This window comes from Bos taurus, chromosome 1, assembly GCF_002263795.3.
Source record: "Bos taurus isolate L1 Dominette 01449 registration number 42190680 breed Hereford chromosome 1, ARS-UCD2.0, whole genome shotgun sequence".
Lineage (NCBI taxonomy): Eukaryota > Metazoa > Chordata > Mammalia > Artiodactyla > Bovidae > Bos > Bos taurus.
In genome coordinates this window covers 105,517,052-105,532,861 of record NC_037328.1, presented here as the reverse complement: position 1 = coordinate 105,532,861, position 15,810 = coordinate 105,517,052, and positions in this window count along the sequence as shown.

Here is a 15,810-nt window from a genome sequence, read left to right as displayed (position 1 = left end):
GTGATCCACACAGTCAAAGGCTTTGGCATAGTCAATAAGCAGAAATAGATATTTTTCTGGAACTCTCTTGCTTTTTTCAGTGATCCAACGGATATAGGCCGTTTCATCTCTGTTTCCTCTGCCTTTTCTAAATCCAGCTTCAACATCTGGAAGTTCACGATTCATGTACTGTTGAAACCTGACTTGGAGAATTTTGAGTATTACTTTGCTAGCGTGTGAGATGAGTGCAATTGTGTGGTAGTTTGAGCATAATAAAGTCCTGTAGCCTTCAACAATTAGAAATGACTTTTACTCAAAAGTGTTAACTTTCTGAGTTTTTCAAGTTCCTGCATGAGTAGATGTTATGATGATATTAGATGTTATGATGATATTACTTTTAGCTGAGCTGATTGAAAGAGGTACTAGATCTGCTTATATGCTTGAGAGTAAGAGTGTTTGCATGCTTTCCTGCAAATATTCCAGAAATGGAAGCTCCCTATATTAGAGAGGCTTCAGCAGTAAAGTTTAGGCAAACTAATAAGAAATAAATTGCACTATGTGTACAGTGGGAAATTAAAACAAAATTTCAAAACTGCCAATGTTTTTTTTTTTTGCAGGAGATGGAGTTTATCCTGAAGATCATGGTTCTTTAATCTTTAGATGGTAAATCTTCCAGGAAGTTGATGTGTCTAATCATAGAAGTGTACCATTTTAATAGTCTTTTCTATGTGCTTTGGCACAGCTACCACATTTCAAGCCAAATGGAGTATATTTTTAGGAGGTTTGAAGATAAACCTTCATGTAGTCACATATATATATATAGCAAAGTGAGCAGATGGCTTATTGTATGGATGTCATGATGGGTATTTTTTGCTTTGAGATGTTACAGCAATGGTTTTGAAGATGAACTGCCATCAGCCAAAAGCTAGAAAAGCTTGCTTTTCTCATTTACTCTTTGGTTTTCTGAGTGTTGGCAGTGAGTTTACAGTGCTGAACTCACCTTTGCTAGTGTATAATTTTCTTGTTCAATACTAAATTCCACTGGGTGAAGAATGGCCAAGTGGAAAAAATTCATTTCTATTTGTGAAATGTTTTACAATTAAAATTTTATTTCAAAACACTTTGTTTTGATATTTTAAAAATCCTGGCAAGCTTGAAAAGATAGGGAGAGCTGCTTCTTTTACATATCAAATAACTGAAGCCCAGATAATTGTGATGTGCTTAAGATAAAATATAACACGTGGAAAAAAAAAAGAAAAACAGGAAAGGAACAACTGACCATGAAGGCATTCCTGATTTCTTCCCGCTTCTGCTGGACCATAAACTCCTTTAGGACAGAAATCTTATCTAACTTTTTTGTTTTAACTTTTTATTTTGTATTAGGGTATATATAGCCTATTAACAATGTCATGATAGTTTTGGGTGAACAGCGAGGGACTCAGCCATATATATACAGGTATCCATTCTTCCCCAAACTCTCCCCCCCTATCCAGGCTGCCGCATAAGATTGAGACAATACCTCCAGCCCTGATTTTTAATAATTATTATTGAATAAATAAATGAATAAATCCTTTCTCCACCATTAAAAAAAGACATGGATAGAATTGACTGTTCATTCATATTTGTTTAATATTGAATGGTTTCTTCTTTCTTTCCCTCTGTCCCCCTTTCCCTCTTTTCTCCTTTCTTCCCTATGTTTCTTCTCTTTTCCCTCCTTCACTTCTCTCTCCCCACCCCCTTCATTTTTTAAAACTTAAAAAAAAATTAAAAAAAGATTGTCTCAGTTGCTTTTGAATGTCCAGATCTTAGCACAGTGTCTCACATAAAAGACAAAATTTGTTAAATGAGAGAGAGCAAAGAAATCTAATGTCCTGTCCACAGCTCTTCACACTGGAAGATAATTTCTCCTGAGCAAATGTAATTCCTAACTATCTACATTAATTCATTAACTGTTGCTCATTCTACAAAACATGCTGTCACAAATTCCAGACCTCTTTATTATAAAATACAACACAGGCCACATTGGGATGGATGGTAAACGAATAGCAACAGGTGAAAAATCACTGAGGGGCATTCCAATTTGTTCATCAACTCTGCTTCCTCTCTTTTGGATTTATGCAGCTTGGATTATCTCTCCTGCAAATCAGTCTCAAATGGCCTGGAAAGGGTTGAATAATTTGTTCATTCTTTGACTATATTATTTGCTCGAGAACCACACTGAGGACAACATGAGCTATGACAAACAGTTGGAATCTTATTTAGGAAAGTAATTATGACTCATCTTATTAGTGATTGTTAAGTATTAAAACAATCTTCCTTTTGACATTTATTCTTCCTCTGAGTTCCTAGGGTAACTTATTGTCTGTATCACTCATTTGGCACTTATTTGCTGTATTAAAAGTCATTTAGCTTTTCCTTTTTCATTCCTTCCAGCTGTAATTTAGTTAGAAGCAGAAACAGTATGCCAACCAGTGAAGGAAGGGAAAGAAAGTGGAAAATAAAGCTTTGGGGGTCATAGATGGGATTTAATCCTGTCTTTTCCAATTAATAGCTGCTTGAATTTAGGCATGTTATTCTTTTCAAAGTAGAACTAGTCATTAAAATCCTATGAGATTGTTGTGGAATTAAGCTGTCAATTTTAAATTTAAAGATGACCTCGAAACAAAGATGGAAGTAGCATCTCTAAATATCTAGCTCTTGTGTGTGAGTGAATTTCCATAGGAGTGGCAGCTACTTTGAGTGATGAAGGAAAAGGCAACCTTCATATGGATGGTTGACATAAAAAAATAGTAGACATGTGTCTAATTTTCTGGTCCATACAGAAAAGGAATGAAGTGATAAGTGGTCCAGTTTCAGGAGAGTTGAATATATGCTTTTGAACATGTCTAGTCTGTGTGTGAAAGGCTTCTTGGCTGGCTCAGTGGTAAATAATTCATCTGCCAATGCAGGAGACACAGGTTTGATTCTGGGTTGGGAAGATACCCTGGAGGAGGAAATGGCAACCCACTCCAGTATTCTTGCCTTGGAAATCCCACAAACAGAGCAGCCTGGCAAGCTACAGTCTGTAAGATCACAAGAGTTGGACACGACTTAATGACTAAAACAACAACAACAGACAGTGTGTGAATAATAACCTTCTTGGTGAAAAGTCTGCTTTTTGAAGCCAGAACAAGCTGTCAGTCCATGGCAACTCTGATGGTGGTCAGTGCAGTGAGGGCAGCAATGCGGAGGCAAAAGGAACTTGAAGATAGCTTGGGAAAGGGGCGGTAACATGGAGAAGCAGCCTCTGGAACAGAGTAAAATGATCTTACTAGCTCCTGGGGTTAACATCACAGCCAGAAGAACTTTAAAGCCATATCTTCATTTAATAAAGTATTAAACTGTGAGCAGCAAAAAAGATGACCAACAAAAAATTGACTTGAATATTTAATATTTTTTTCAAGTAATAAGAATTCCAAGATAGTCAAAGTTAGGCTCAGTTACTCAAAATTCCTTTAGGGAACCTAGTTATTGTCTATCCTTCCTTCTAGATATTCTAAGTGGGTGACTTTTTCCTCATGGTTTCAAAATGGCTGCTGAACCTATTGTTTTTGTTCAGTAGCAGAGTTGTTTCTGACTCATCACAACCCCATGGACTGCAGCATGCCAGGCTTCTCTGTTCTTCACTGTCTCCTGGAGTTTGCTCAGATTCATGTCCATTGAGTTGGTGATGCTATCTAGCCATCCTGTTCTCTGTTACCCTTTCTTCTCTGGGCCTCAGATCTTTCCCATTATCAAGGACTTTTCCAATGAGTTGGCTCTTCACACCAGGTAGCCAAAGTATTGGAACTTCAGCTTCAGCATTACTTTTTCCAACGAATATTCAGGGTTGATTTTCTGTAAAATTGACTGATTTGATCTCCTTGCTGTCCAAGACTCTCAAGAGTCTTCTCCAACACCCAAATTTGAAAGCATCATTTCTTTAGCTCTCAGCCTTCTTTATATTCCACCTCATATCTGCACATGACTACTGGAAAACCCACAACTTTGACTATATGGACTTTTCTTGGCAAAGTGATGTCTCTGCTTTTTAATATACTGTCTAGGTTTGTCATAGCTTTTCTTCCAAGGAACAAGTATTTTTAATTTCATGGCTTCAGTACCTGTGGGTCTTACATTATGGATCTGGAAAGGTAGAGTGCAGAAGAGCCAAACTTATTATTTTCCAATGGACTTATTTATTTTTCAGCCAAGAAGAGAAGCCCTTGCCAAAGATATTCATTTATAGGACTATCCAGGACTGTCATGTGACTTCCTTTGGGTGAAAGCAAAATTAACCATTTAGGTTTCTAGGCTCATTGAGAGAGGACAAGAGCAAGAAGGATTAGTTGGGAACAAGTGTTGAGTGAAAAAATCACTTTTGCTACACAGCCAGACATTATTGATCTGGATGGGACAAAATGCTTGTTAGGGGTTGGTGAGGGTCAGGTGGGTTTCTCCTCATTATGCTGGCATGGAAACTGAACATAAAGAAATCGATTTCCTTGTCATTGGAAATAGGTTGCCTGCCTACATCTGTTGCTTTGCTGATGAATGACAGTAGGTGCAACCTACTTAAACCTTTCTATAAGGTTTAAGGCATAATATAGTGACATAGTATCAGATACAAAACAATCGCTCAAAACATTAGCTCTGTTTCTCCCTATTTTTGTGTTTCTGGAAGCCTGTTCTTCTCAGTGTCCTTTTGGTGGTGAGACAGAAGCACATTAAGTTAGCTCAAGGAAAAATGAGGTTACCCCTGTTTTATCTCTGCCCCTTTTATTTCCCACTGTTTTGTTGTGGACCAGATTTCTCTGCACGTGGATTTCCAGTCAGGTTTCCAACCAGGTCCCCACTGTACAACTTTTCCTTTAGCTTGGTTCAGATTCTATGAATAAAATGAAAGTAATGTTTGCTCTTCTTTCTTTATGTGTGATCAAGTATAAAGTCTTATACAAATGTCTGTTGGATGTTCTAGCTACTTCCTATTATCTGTTCTTCTTTTCCTCTTAGAAATAACCTCTATTTTCAGTTGAGCATATTGTCCATGAGGTAAAATTCTGCCCATCCCATTTTGCCCTGCAATCAGGGCTCAGTCATGTGACAAAGTTTTAGCCAATGAGTTTTTATTTATTATTTTTTAAAGTTTTTTTTTTCCAATGTGGAACATTTTATACTCTTTATTGAATTTGTTACAGTGTTCCTTCTATTTTGTTAATGTTTTGGATTTGGGGCTATGAGGATTGTGGGATCTTAGCTCCCCCATCAGGGATCAAACCAGCACCCCCTGCATTCGAAAGCAAAGTCTTCGCCACTGACCCAATGGGGAAGTCCTGCCAGTGAGTTTTAGATGAACGTATTGTGGGTGACATTTAGAGAATCTTAAAGAGGCAGGCCATCTGTCACCTGGGTTAGGATATGGTATGTGGAATTCAGGCAGTCATCTTGGACTAACAGAATGGGGGCTTTGGCTAAGGGATGGGGGAGAGAGAGACCCAGCAGGGGATGGGAGAGAGTAGCTGAGGAACTCATGGAGCTATCATCCCAGCTCGCTCTTATGAAATAAAAGGATATTATTATTTAAAATCCCACTGGAAATTCTCATTACTAAGCACACTGACAGCCTAATAAGTAGTACAGAAATGATAGGATGGTCAGCATCTAAACCTGGAAGCTAGAGAATTTTTCTCTGAGGCAGGAGCAGCTGGTGCTGTAACAGCTGCTGTTGATGGTGATGAGTGGTGTAAAATGACAGTTTAAGACAAGATGCTCCAGCACAGTGAAAAGAAATTCTCCAAATGTGAATCCCTTGGCACAAAAATAAGAACTTATAAACTCAACCTTTGTGGCTGAGTGAAAAGAAGGTAAAAATCCTGGCCTGTCATTAATCCTAGAGATGAACCATAAACTTAGGATTCATTAAGTACTGGATACTTTAATTTTAGAAATGTTTATCTAGTGTCATCACCATCATTTTTGAAGGAACATATAATTTAGCAAAGATTGGATTCATGTCTTTCTTATTCATTAAGGCCTGTGTAATTTAAATATGCATAAAACATTTGTCCAAGAAATATTTTTATTTTTTAGAACCTCTAAAGCTTTATAGCTTGAAAAAAAAAAAAAGATACTGAGTTTTTTTTTCCCAGGAGGAAAATGCATTAAAAATATTTTGGAACATGATATTTAACTGAATTTTAAATGTGGCAAAATATTATTTTATCTGTAGTTGAACTGACATATTCTTCAACTGCTGACTTAAGTTTTTGCATCTCCACATCTCAAGGGGCTTCTTTATATTTACACACACAGTTTTAACAGGTAGTTATTAAATGCATATTTAAAGATGTAAGAAAAGGCTCTACTTGGGAAAATACGTATTTTTTCATAAGCTTTTTCACTCCTGAACATCTTAACTGGACTATTTAGGAACATTTTATTGCTTTGTTATTTAAAAAAATAATGCTTTAGGATGGAGGATTCTATGACTAGTATTGTTTCTGGAGTCCCCCTTTGGGATTTTGGACTTTCCTTGTGGCTCATATGGTAAAGAATCCACCTGCAGTGTGGGAGAGCTGGGTTTGATCCCTGGGTTGGGAAGATCCCCTGGAGAAGGGAATGGCTTCCCACTTCAGTATTCTGGCCTGGAGAATTCCATGGACTGTATAGTCCATGGGGTTGCTAAGAGTCAGACGTAACAGAGGGTGTTTCACTTCACTTGGGATTTTATTTATTTTTTTTTATTATTATTTTTTTTTTTACTTTACATACATCAACATGCATCCACCAGTGCTGGCATTAATAACTGAAGACTTGCTACTTATTAAGAAGGAATATATTTGGCAAAACTAATACAATTATGTAAAGTTTAAAAATAAAATTAATTAAAAAAAAAAGGAATATAAACATTTTACCACCAAAGTTCTAGAGAACTATGGAATATTATATTTTGCTTTTCATTGAGGGGTCATATTTTTCTTTTTTCTTATGTGACACAGTTGCTCTATTCTTTCAGTCATTGCTGCCGCTGCTGCTGCTAAGTCACTTCAGTCGTGTCCGACTGTGTGGCCCCATATATGGAAGCCCACTAGGCTCCTCTGTCCCTGGGATTCTCCAGGCAAGAACACTGGAGTGGGTTGTCATTTCCTTCTCCAATGCATGAAAGTGAAAAGTGAAAGTTAAGTCACTCAGTCGTGCCCGACTCTTAGCGACCCCATGGACTGCAGCCTACAAGGCTTCTCTGTCCATGGGATTTTCCCAGCAAGAGTACTGGAGTGGGGTGCCATTGCCTTCTCTGCTTTCAGTCACTACATGGCTCTTATTTTGTCTAACCAAACCCACTTAAGAATCCACTTCCTCCTTGTTTCTTAAGCTTCATTATATAGTAAGAATTCAAGAATGAACACTTGATGCGTTCAGTTATTCAACACTAAATTCTATTATTGTATCTCAAATACTGAGGAATAGGCTGAAATCGCTTTCCATGGTATAAATTGGATTTGTGACTGTTGTCATAAAAATCAGGCTTTTCTGTAAGTTCCATTCAATAGCAGCAGTCAGTCTATTTTGTGTACCACTCTCTCCTCAGCACTGAGAGCATTGTCTATTCTATTGTAAGTGCTCAATATGTATTTATTCAATGAATCAATTAGATATTTTGGTTGGAGATAAGAGAAATCCAATTCAAGCTAAAAGGCAAAAGAAGTTTGGTCAAGGAATCTTCCTAAGTGAGCAGAGTGAGACTGTAAGTCGGCCCCAAGTAAGGTTAATGCTAAAAATAATTAATAAGCTGAGTTGCACAGATACAGACCAATCAGTGTGAATACTGATTTTAGCTGGCAGCTCTTGGTTAAGGCTATGCTGACAATTAATTTGCCCTGGCTTCAGGAATGGCTGGAAATAGGGCCTTAGATACAGATAGTACTGTTCCTGTCTCGTGATTTTTTTTTTATGTTTGTTTTATCTTGTCCCCTTATTTCCCTACCATTAGAGTGGCTCAGTTCTCATGGCTTCTGAAAGCTGGAGAAGTTCACACATATAAACTGTGATTGGGCAGAAACAGATTTTCCTACAGGTTGTGTGAAAATTTCCAGGGAGGGAAGGGAGCAGATGAAATAATAGGTGTCCATTTTAGTAGGTTTGCCATGAAAACTTTGACAGTGTGCTTCTCCAAAATACAAAACTGTCAAAAGAAGACATCTAAGAATCCACAAACTTACTTTAAGCAGTAGTTTATTTTTGTAGAGACAAAGCTCATCAAATATCCATTTGCTCCCCTGCCTTTGCAAGTCTCCCTTACAGTCAAGCTCAGGCTATGTGATTAGTTTGGACTAGTGGATTTGACACAGATGCTTTGGTGTGACTGGGCCAAGTCATTTGTAACTATGCATGTTCTCCAGCTCCTTTGTACCCTGCCATGGAGATCCTGAGTCCATGGTGTTCCATATGGTGAAGCTTCAGACTTGGGGAGGGCCACCTGTCCTATGTCAGATCTGTATTAGTTTGTACAAAGGCAACAAACTTCTGCTCAAGTCCCTAAAATTGTGGTGGTGGTCTATTGCAGCATCTACTATTCATTGCCTTGACAAATAGGTTTGTTTTAATATGGTTTACTAGAAGGAATGGAAACTTTGGACTGCAGAGAATTTAGATTAAAATCCAAGCTCTATCATTTACTGTGATGTGATAAACTCTGGGAGTTGGTGATAGACAGGGAGGCCTGGTGTGCTGCAGTCCATGGGGTCACAAAGAGTTGGATATGACTTAGCAACTGAACTGAACTGAACTGATCTTAGGCTAGTTCTTCGCTTTTTTTGAGCTTTGGTTTTCTCATCAGTAAGATGGGGATTATAATACTGCTCATTTCATACAGTTGCTGTAAATATTAGATATAGTAATGTATATAAAACATCTAGCTCAGTGGATGGCATAATAATAGCTATCAGGCACAGGGAGGTAAATTCTTACAGTAACATATTTAACTCTCAAAATAGCCATATATTGGAGGCATTATCATCATCATCCACATTTTAATTGAGAGAGAGTAAGTTTGGGTGACTTAGTTGGGTCATGTAGCTAAGATTTGCTCCCAAGTAGCCTGGTGTTACAATTAACTTTTTAAACTAGTGCCTCTTGTGGAGTATTTTTGTAATGAAGTAATTTTGATTCCTTAAATGTGGGTAATGGCAGAGGTATAGAAAGGAAAGGGCTTTTGGAATACAGTCTGCATTTGAATCTTGTCTCTAGCATGGACTAACCAAGTGGCAATGTAAGTTAATCTAATATTTTAGTTTCAGCTTTTTCATTTGTAAAATATCTAATATCAAAGTGAGACTTATCTTTGACTGTTTTGAGGCTTCAGTGAGGTTGTTTGTTATATATGTAAAGCACCAGGAACATTAAATGGTGAGAGTGGAGTTTGGTTCCCTTCTCTGGTTATTCTCTGAGTGCAGTAAAAAATACAGAATGCGTTGACTTCTCTCTGGAAGAATCAGTCACATGAAGGGAAAAAAAAAATGTATGAACTTTTATTCATTAAATGTGCTCATGTTAAAATGTAATGTGATTACCTATTTCTATTAGAATTCTCACTCTATCCATATTGCTGCATGTCTAAGCAGCCCTTTAATTACCTTAACTAGTCAACAGAGACACAGAAAATGCTCCTTGAGCAAATCTGAAGCAATGCAAGGGAAGCAGCTTGGCTTGATGGACAGGTAGTTCTTAAAGAGACCCTCATGTCTCTTTTCTCTGTGTTCTTTTTCTTTTATATAGAATTTTCCTTTTAATTTATGATACTGTTGTAAAGGAATTTACACAAAGGAGTTAGTACAAAGGAATTTGATAGAAACAAGGATTAGATCGTGAGGGAATATTCTAGATTATCTGGCCTAATGTTGCTATTAAGGCCAGTCAACTTGTAAATTGCTTAAGGAGAGAGGGCTGATGGGCTGTGCAGCAAACACCCAGGTCTTCACTACTTGTGTTCTCTCCAGAATCACATTTCCTCTCAATTGTTAGCTATTATAAATCTTCTGGGTAAATATCCATTGAGGTAATGGTCCTTAAATGTATTTTAGAGCTCTGAAATTTGTCTACTGTTCTTTGGCTCAAAGGGACCCATTGGGAGTCATCTTAGAGATTAGTTCCAAATATCATTAAAATGTATTAAATGCTGAAAAGCATGCATTTATTTCATACATACACCGAATACAAGGCCAAAAATGATTGCCTGTATCTTCCATGAAACCTGGAAAGATTTCTGTTATAATCTCCAGCTTGATATTGCTGGCTTCTTGGGAGATGTTTTTTTACAAAAGACGTTTTTTAAAAATGGCTTTATTGAGGTGCTTTAATAGCACCCCAGAGTCAGTAAGTCTAAATTAGAATACTCTTTTCTTTCCCAAACAACCTTCCTTTGATGTGAACTGACTTCCTTATATCTGTCAGTAATGTCTCCACTGTTATGGTTGCCCAGCTGGAAACCTCAGCACTGGCTTTCATGTTTCTCCTTCAGTCATATTTAATCAATCAATAGATTCTACAAGTGTTCACAACCATTCCTAATTCCTGTATTATATTAATCATATCCTCTCTGGATTCACTGCCCTCATTAATAGCTCCTCTCTTGCAAGCCATCTTAAAACCTTACAAATTGTTCGTTTCCCTCTTTAATAAATACAAAACTTGTAGTCACTCCCTGCTGCTTTTGAAAGAGAATCTGGACTTCAGCATAAGAAAATGGCAATCTTTATGTATAACTGATTCACTTCACTGGACATCTGAAACTAGCAACATTGTACATCAACTGTACTTCAATAAAAATTAAAAAAATAATCTCCTAGGACATAGACCCAACTTGTTCATTTTGCCTTTTTCATTTTCCTTCTTGGACATTGATCTTTACCTCCACAAATTATTCTACTTATTAGTCCTTTTAGCTTATGATACATTCTCAGTTCCCTACCCTTGCTTACATTTGTTATTCCAGGAAGACACTCCCTGCGTTTCTTTTCTGTCTTACCCTTATTTAGTTTAAATTCTGCCTTTGCTAAAAAATGTTCCCTAATGACTCCCACACATGCTGATCTCTTTCCTGTGAACCACTTTGATGCCTTTAATATAATCTATATGTTTGGCACTTATTTTGGATGTTTTTTAATTACTTTAATTATTCAACAGACAATTAACCTGTCAGTTCCTCAAGGGTAAGGGTTTTGTAAAAACTGCAGCTCCAAACTTAGGGTCTTGTCTATAGCAGATGCTACAAAATACTGACCATTTAAAGGTGAAAGTGAGGTGAAGTGAAGTCACTCAGTCATGTCCAAAAGGTGAAAAAGTCCCCCCAAATACAAATTAATGAATTGAGTTGAAAATGTATAAGGTTCTGCATCAAAACATAAGAGATTTTAGGAAGCAAGGCAATTGTTGATAGAAAGTACCATTTTATTTGAACATATGAGAACCTGAAATTTACTGACCACTTAGCTGTGTATTGTGGTTAGAGGGAGAAATTAGACATTGTCTTTGATTTTAAGTAGAAAAAAAAAAAAAGATGAGAAGGAGAATGTGGAGCTTGTGAACGTCCAGCTAAGTGTGGGGTGGAGGTGGATGGCAAAGCAAGGTTACACAGGGTGTTGGCACAGGGGAGGGATTTTTTTCCCCCAAAAGGTATCCAGCCCAAGTTTGAGTTGTTTTCAACATGGAGTAAAATGATGCTATGTGAAGGTGTTATGTGCATCTTTGTCAAGCCCTGGGCTCTGCCTGCTGTTGATGGCAGTGAGCCTAGGTTTCCATTGTTTAGAACAACAAATGATTTTAAATGAATAAAAATCCCCCAAGTTCTGTTGTAAGATGATAATTAGAAGAAGAATAATGTACAAACAAAATTATCATTAGGCTCAAGGTATTTGTCCATCTGCAACTGTGGCCATGTTTCAGCATTTTTATTGCTTAATTTAGAAATAGGTAACCTCAGCTGCCAAAAACAATTAAGAATGACAAGTACAGAGGAACCAACATAGAGTGTGGGCTGTGGTGATGCATCCTTGAGAATGACCTTAGTTGCTGGGCTCCTTTTCACTGCCTGAGAGTTAAAGGTCTCTAGCAACTTAGGGCAGTAAGTAATTTATCTGCAATAAAAGAACATTTATTTCATATATTTGGCTTAAGAAAATAATGAAAATTGTCCCAGTGGAAAATTCTAAGAGCATATTTATTACATTGGTAGAATCTAATCCTTAATATCATAGTGATTAAGCAAATAATGATAATGAGAATAACAATATATTGTTACAATGATAATGAGAATGCCAACACAGCACTCATTCAGCTTTATGATAGAACTTTCATAATACAGACAAACAGATTTACATCATTCCAGGACTCTTCGTGCTGCTGTTCATGGGGTCACAAAGAGTCAGACATGACTGAGCAACTGAACTGAGGACTCTTGTGGTATCTATGAGAGAATTAAGATATTTTTAAACCTTAATTTCCTTTTTCCATGTGGAGATTTGTTCTTGGTTTCCTTGGCTGATTTTCTTGTAGAGTAGTCCTTGATGTTGTTCTATCCAGAATTTTGTTCAGTTCTGCTACTGCTGCTAAGTCATGTCAGTCATGTCCGACTCTGTGTGACCTCATAGACAGCAGCCTACCAGCCTCCCTTCCCTGGGATTCTCCAGGCAAGAACACTGGAGTGGGTTGCCATTTCCTTCTCCAGTGCATGAAAGTGAAAAGTGAAAGTGAGGTTGCTCAGTCATGTCCGACGCTTTGCGACCCCATGGACTGCAGCCCACCAGGCTCCTCTGTCCATGGTATTTTCCAGGCAAGAGTACTGGAGTAGGGTGCCATTGCCTTCTGTTCTCTGCTCCTCTTACTAGGTAATTGCATTTAGTACCAAGGCTTTAATTAAATATCTCCTATATGTCAGTGATGCTCACATTTGTATTTGCAGTTCTGACTTGATTATTGTTGTTTGGTTACTAAGTCATGTCAGACTCTCTGGGGACCCCATGGACTGTGACCTGCCAGCCTCCTCTGTCCCTGGAATTTTCCATGCAAGAATACTGGAGCAGGGTGCCATTTCCTCCTCCAGGGGATCTTCCTGACCCAGGGATTGAACCCACATCTCCTGCATTGGCAGGCAGATTCTTTACCACTGAGCCACCAAGGACACCCACTCTGACTTGATTACTGAACTCTGTAGTCATATCTCAAACTGCATTCTAGCCATATCCAGCAGAATTCAGGGTTTTGTTCATTCAGAACTATTCTTCCCCCCAAGTACCACTCTCAAAGTGGTACTTGAGAGTGGCTCAAGACACCTAGAAGGCATCCTTAATTCCTGTTATTTTGCTTTCCCTTCACAAGTGCTGTTATTATCCTAAATCCACTCAGATCACTTCATTACCAGTGTTAAAGTCCTAGTCATGCCACCACCATATCTCATCTAGATCTTGCTAAAGGTGATTACCAACTCTGATTTTCTTCCTGGCCTGGCTATAATTCTTCACATAGCTGCCAAATGGAGCTTTTAAAAAAGTTAATCAGAAGAATTCACTGGCAGTCCAGTGGTTAAGCCTCTGTGCTTTCACTGCCAAGGGTGCAGGTTCAGTTCCTATCAGAGAACTAAGATCTTGCAAACCATGCACCATAGCCAAATACACACACACACACACACACACACATATATATATATAAAATAAAATATTATATAATTATATATATGCTCTGATAAACTGATATGTAATGACTATATATTATAAGTATATATAATTATATATATATGCTGCTGCTACTGCTGCTAAGTCACTTCAGTCGTGTCTGACTCTGTGGGACCGCATAGACGGCAGCCCACCAGGCTCCACAGTCCCTGAGATTCTCCAGGCAAGAACACTGGAGTGGGTTGCCATTTCCTTCTCCAATGCATGAAAGTGAAAAGTGAAAGTTAAGTCGCTCAGTCGTGCCCAACTCTTAGCGACCCCATGGACTGCAGCCTACCAGGCTCCTCCATCCATGGGATTTTCCAGGCAAGAGTACTGGAGTGGGGTGCCATTGCCTTCTCCAATATATATATATATATATATATATATATATATATATATATATGAGATATATATGTATATATATATACACATACACACAAGTTTATCAGGTCATATCATTGCCTGCCTAGAGTTCTGAAATGGCTTCTGTTTGTTCTTAAAATACGAACTTCTTACCGTGGCCCCATGGTTCTTCTATGATCTAACCCCTGCCTTCTGCCCTTAACTTCTCCCCGCTCCTTCACCCACATCCCTAAGCTATGCTCCAGCCACACTTATTGGAATATGCCAAGACTAGGCTTTCTTCAAGGTTCTTATGTTTACTATCTCTGTCTGAACTTCTCTGTCTATTTTCATCATCTTTTTATTGCTAGCTTCTTCTAGATGTTCAGGGATCAGCACAAATATTGCCTTGTCCAAGAGACTTTTCTGACTATCTAACTTTTTTCAAATATTTATTTATTTGGCTGCATTGGGTCTTAGTTGCAGCGTGCATGATCTTCATTGCTTAATGTGAGATCTTTCATTGTGAAGCATGGACTCTCTAGTTGTGGGACATGGGTCAGTTGCTCTGCGGCACAAAGGACTCCAACCTGTGATCGAATCCACATCTCCTGCACTGCAAGGTGATTTTTAACTACTGGCCTCCCTAACCATCTAATCTTAAGTGATCTTCTTCCTCCCAGTCACCTTCTTTCTGTTTACTTTGTTTTATTTTCCTCATGAGATTTAATATTCAAAATCACAGTTTAATAATGCTTTTTTCCCCTTGTTGTATTCTTTCATCTCAAAGAATACATCACAAGCTTGTTTGCGTGATCACACATTTAAGAAATAAGTTGATTCTTATTAATCATGGTAGTTATGTCATATAAAGTCACTGTGGACACTAAATTAGTGAATGCAGACTCATTGCTCCTACAGAAAATACAGTGTTAGGTTCCTATGAGACTCTGGTCACAACATTCTCATCAACTCATTAATACATTATCTTGTTTCATGTGTATTTCTGTTTAAAGATCCTTTATTTAATACATGTTGTTGATTCGCAATATTGAGCTCACCACTAACAGCACTATAAAACTCATGCCCAAGTGAAGCTTTTCTAATACACTTTTTTCCTTCTGTAAAGCATATTGCAGTTAGGAATATTAGGATTTTGGTGCCATGCTGGGGGACAACATTGATAAATTACTAACAAAGGCACAGAAATGTGAAAGATGTGACACTTAAATAGACCACAGAAAGGACACCTGGTTGCACTAAGCTGAAATAAGAAAACGGACTATTACTTTATTCAACCTCAATCTGAAATGTTTGTGTAGTGTTTTCTCTACTCTCTGTATGTCTGTATGACCATGAAAAGCTGTGAGTATTGATTCTGGTATTAGAAATTTCAGTGAGTAGGTACATGTATAGAATTTTCAATTATAGAATTAGTGAACAATGAGGATGGACTATATTTGAATGGCATATGGGGTAACTGGACTAGAGGTTTGCATGCCGATTAAACTCCAAGTAGAAATATCTACACAACTGGATGTGTGATTGGGAGTTAGATGCTCCAGTATCCCCAGACCAACACCCTGACCACCCACAAGATTAAGAGGATCAATCTTTGGTATAACCCTAGCTTATTGGTGTATCCCAACTGGAAAGGAAGGATCTGATGTAGGGTATCATTCTCAGAAGATCTTTTCTGCTCTCTTTACTACTATAAACCAGCTGCCCATGGTAAAGTTTGGCATATAGTATTTATTGAACAGAG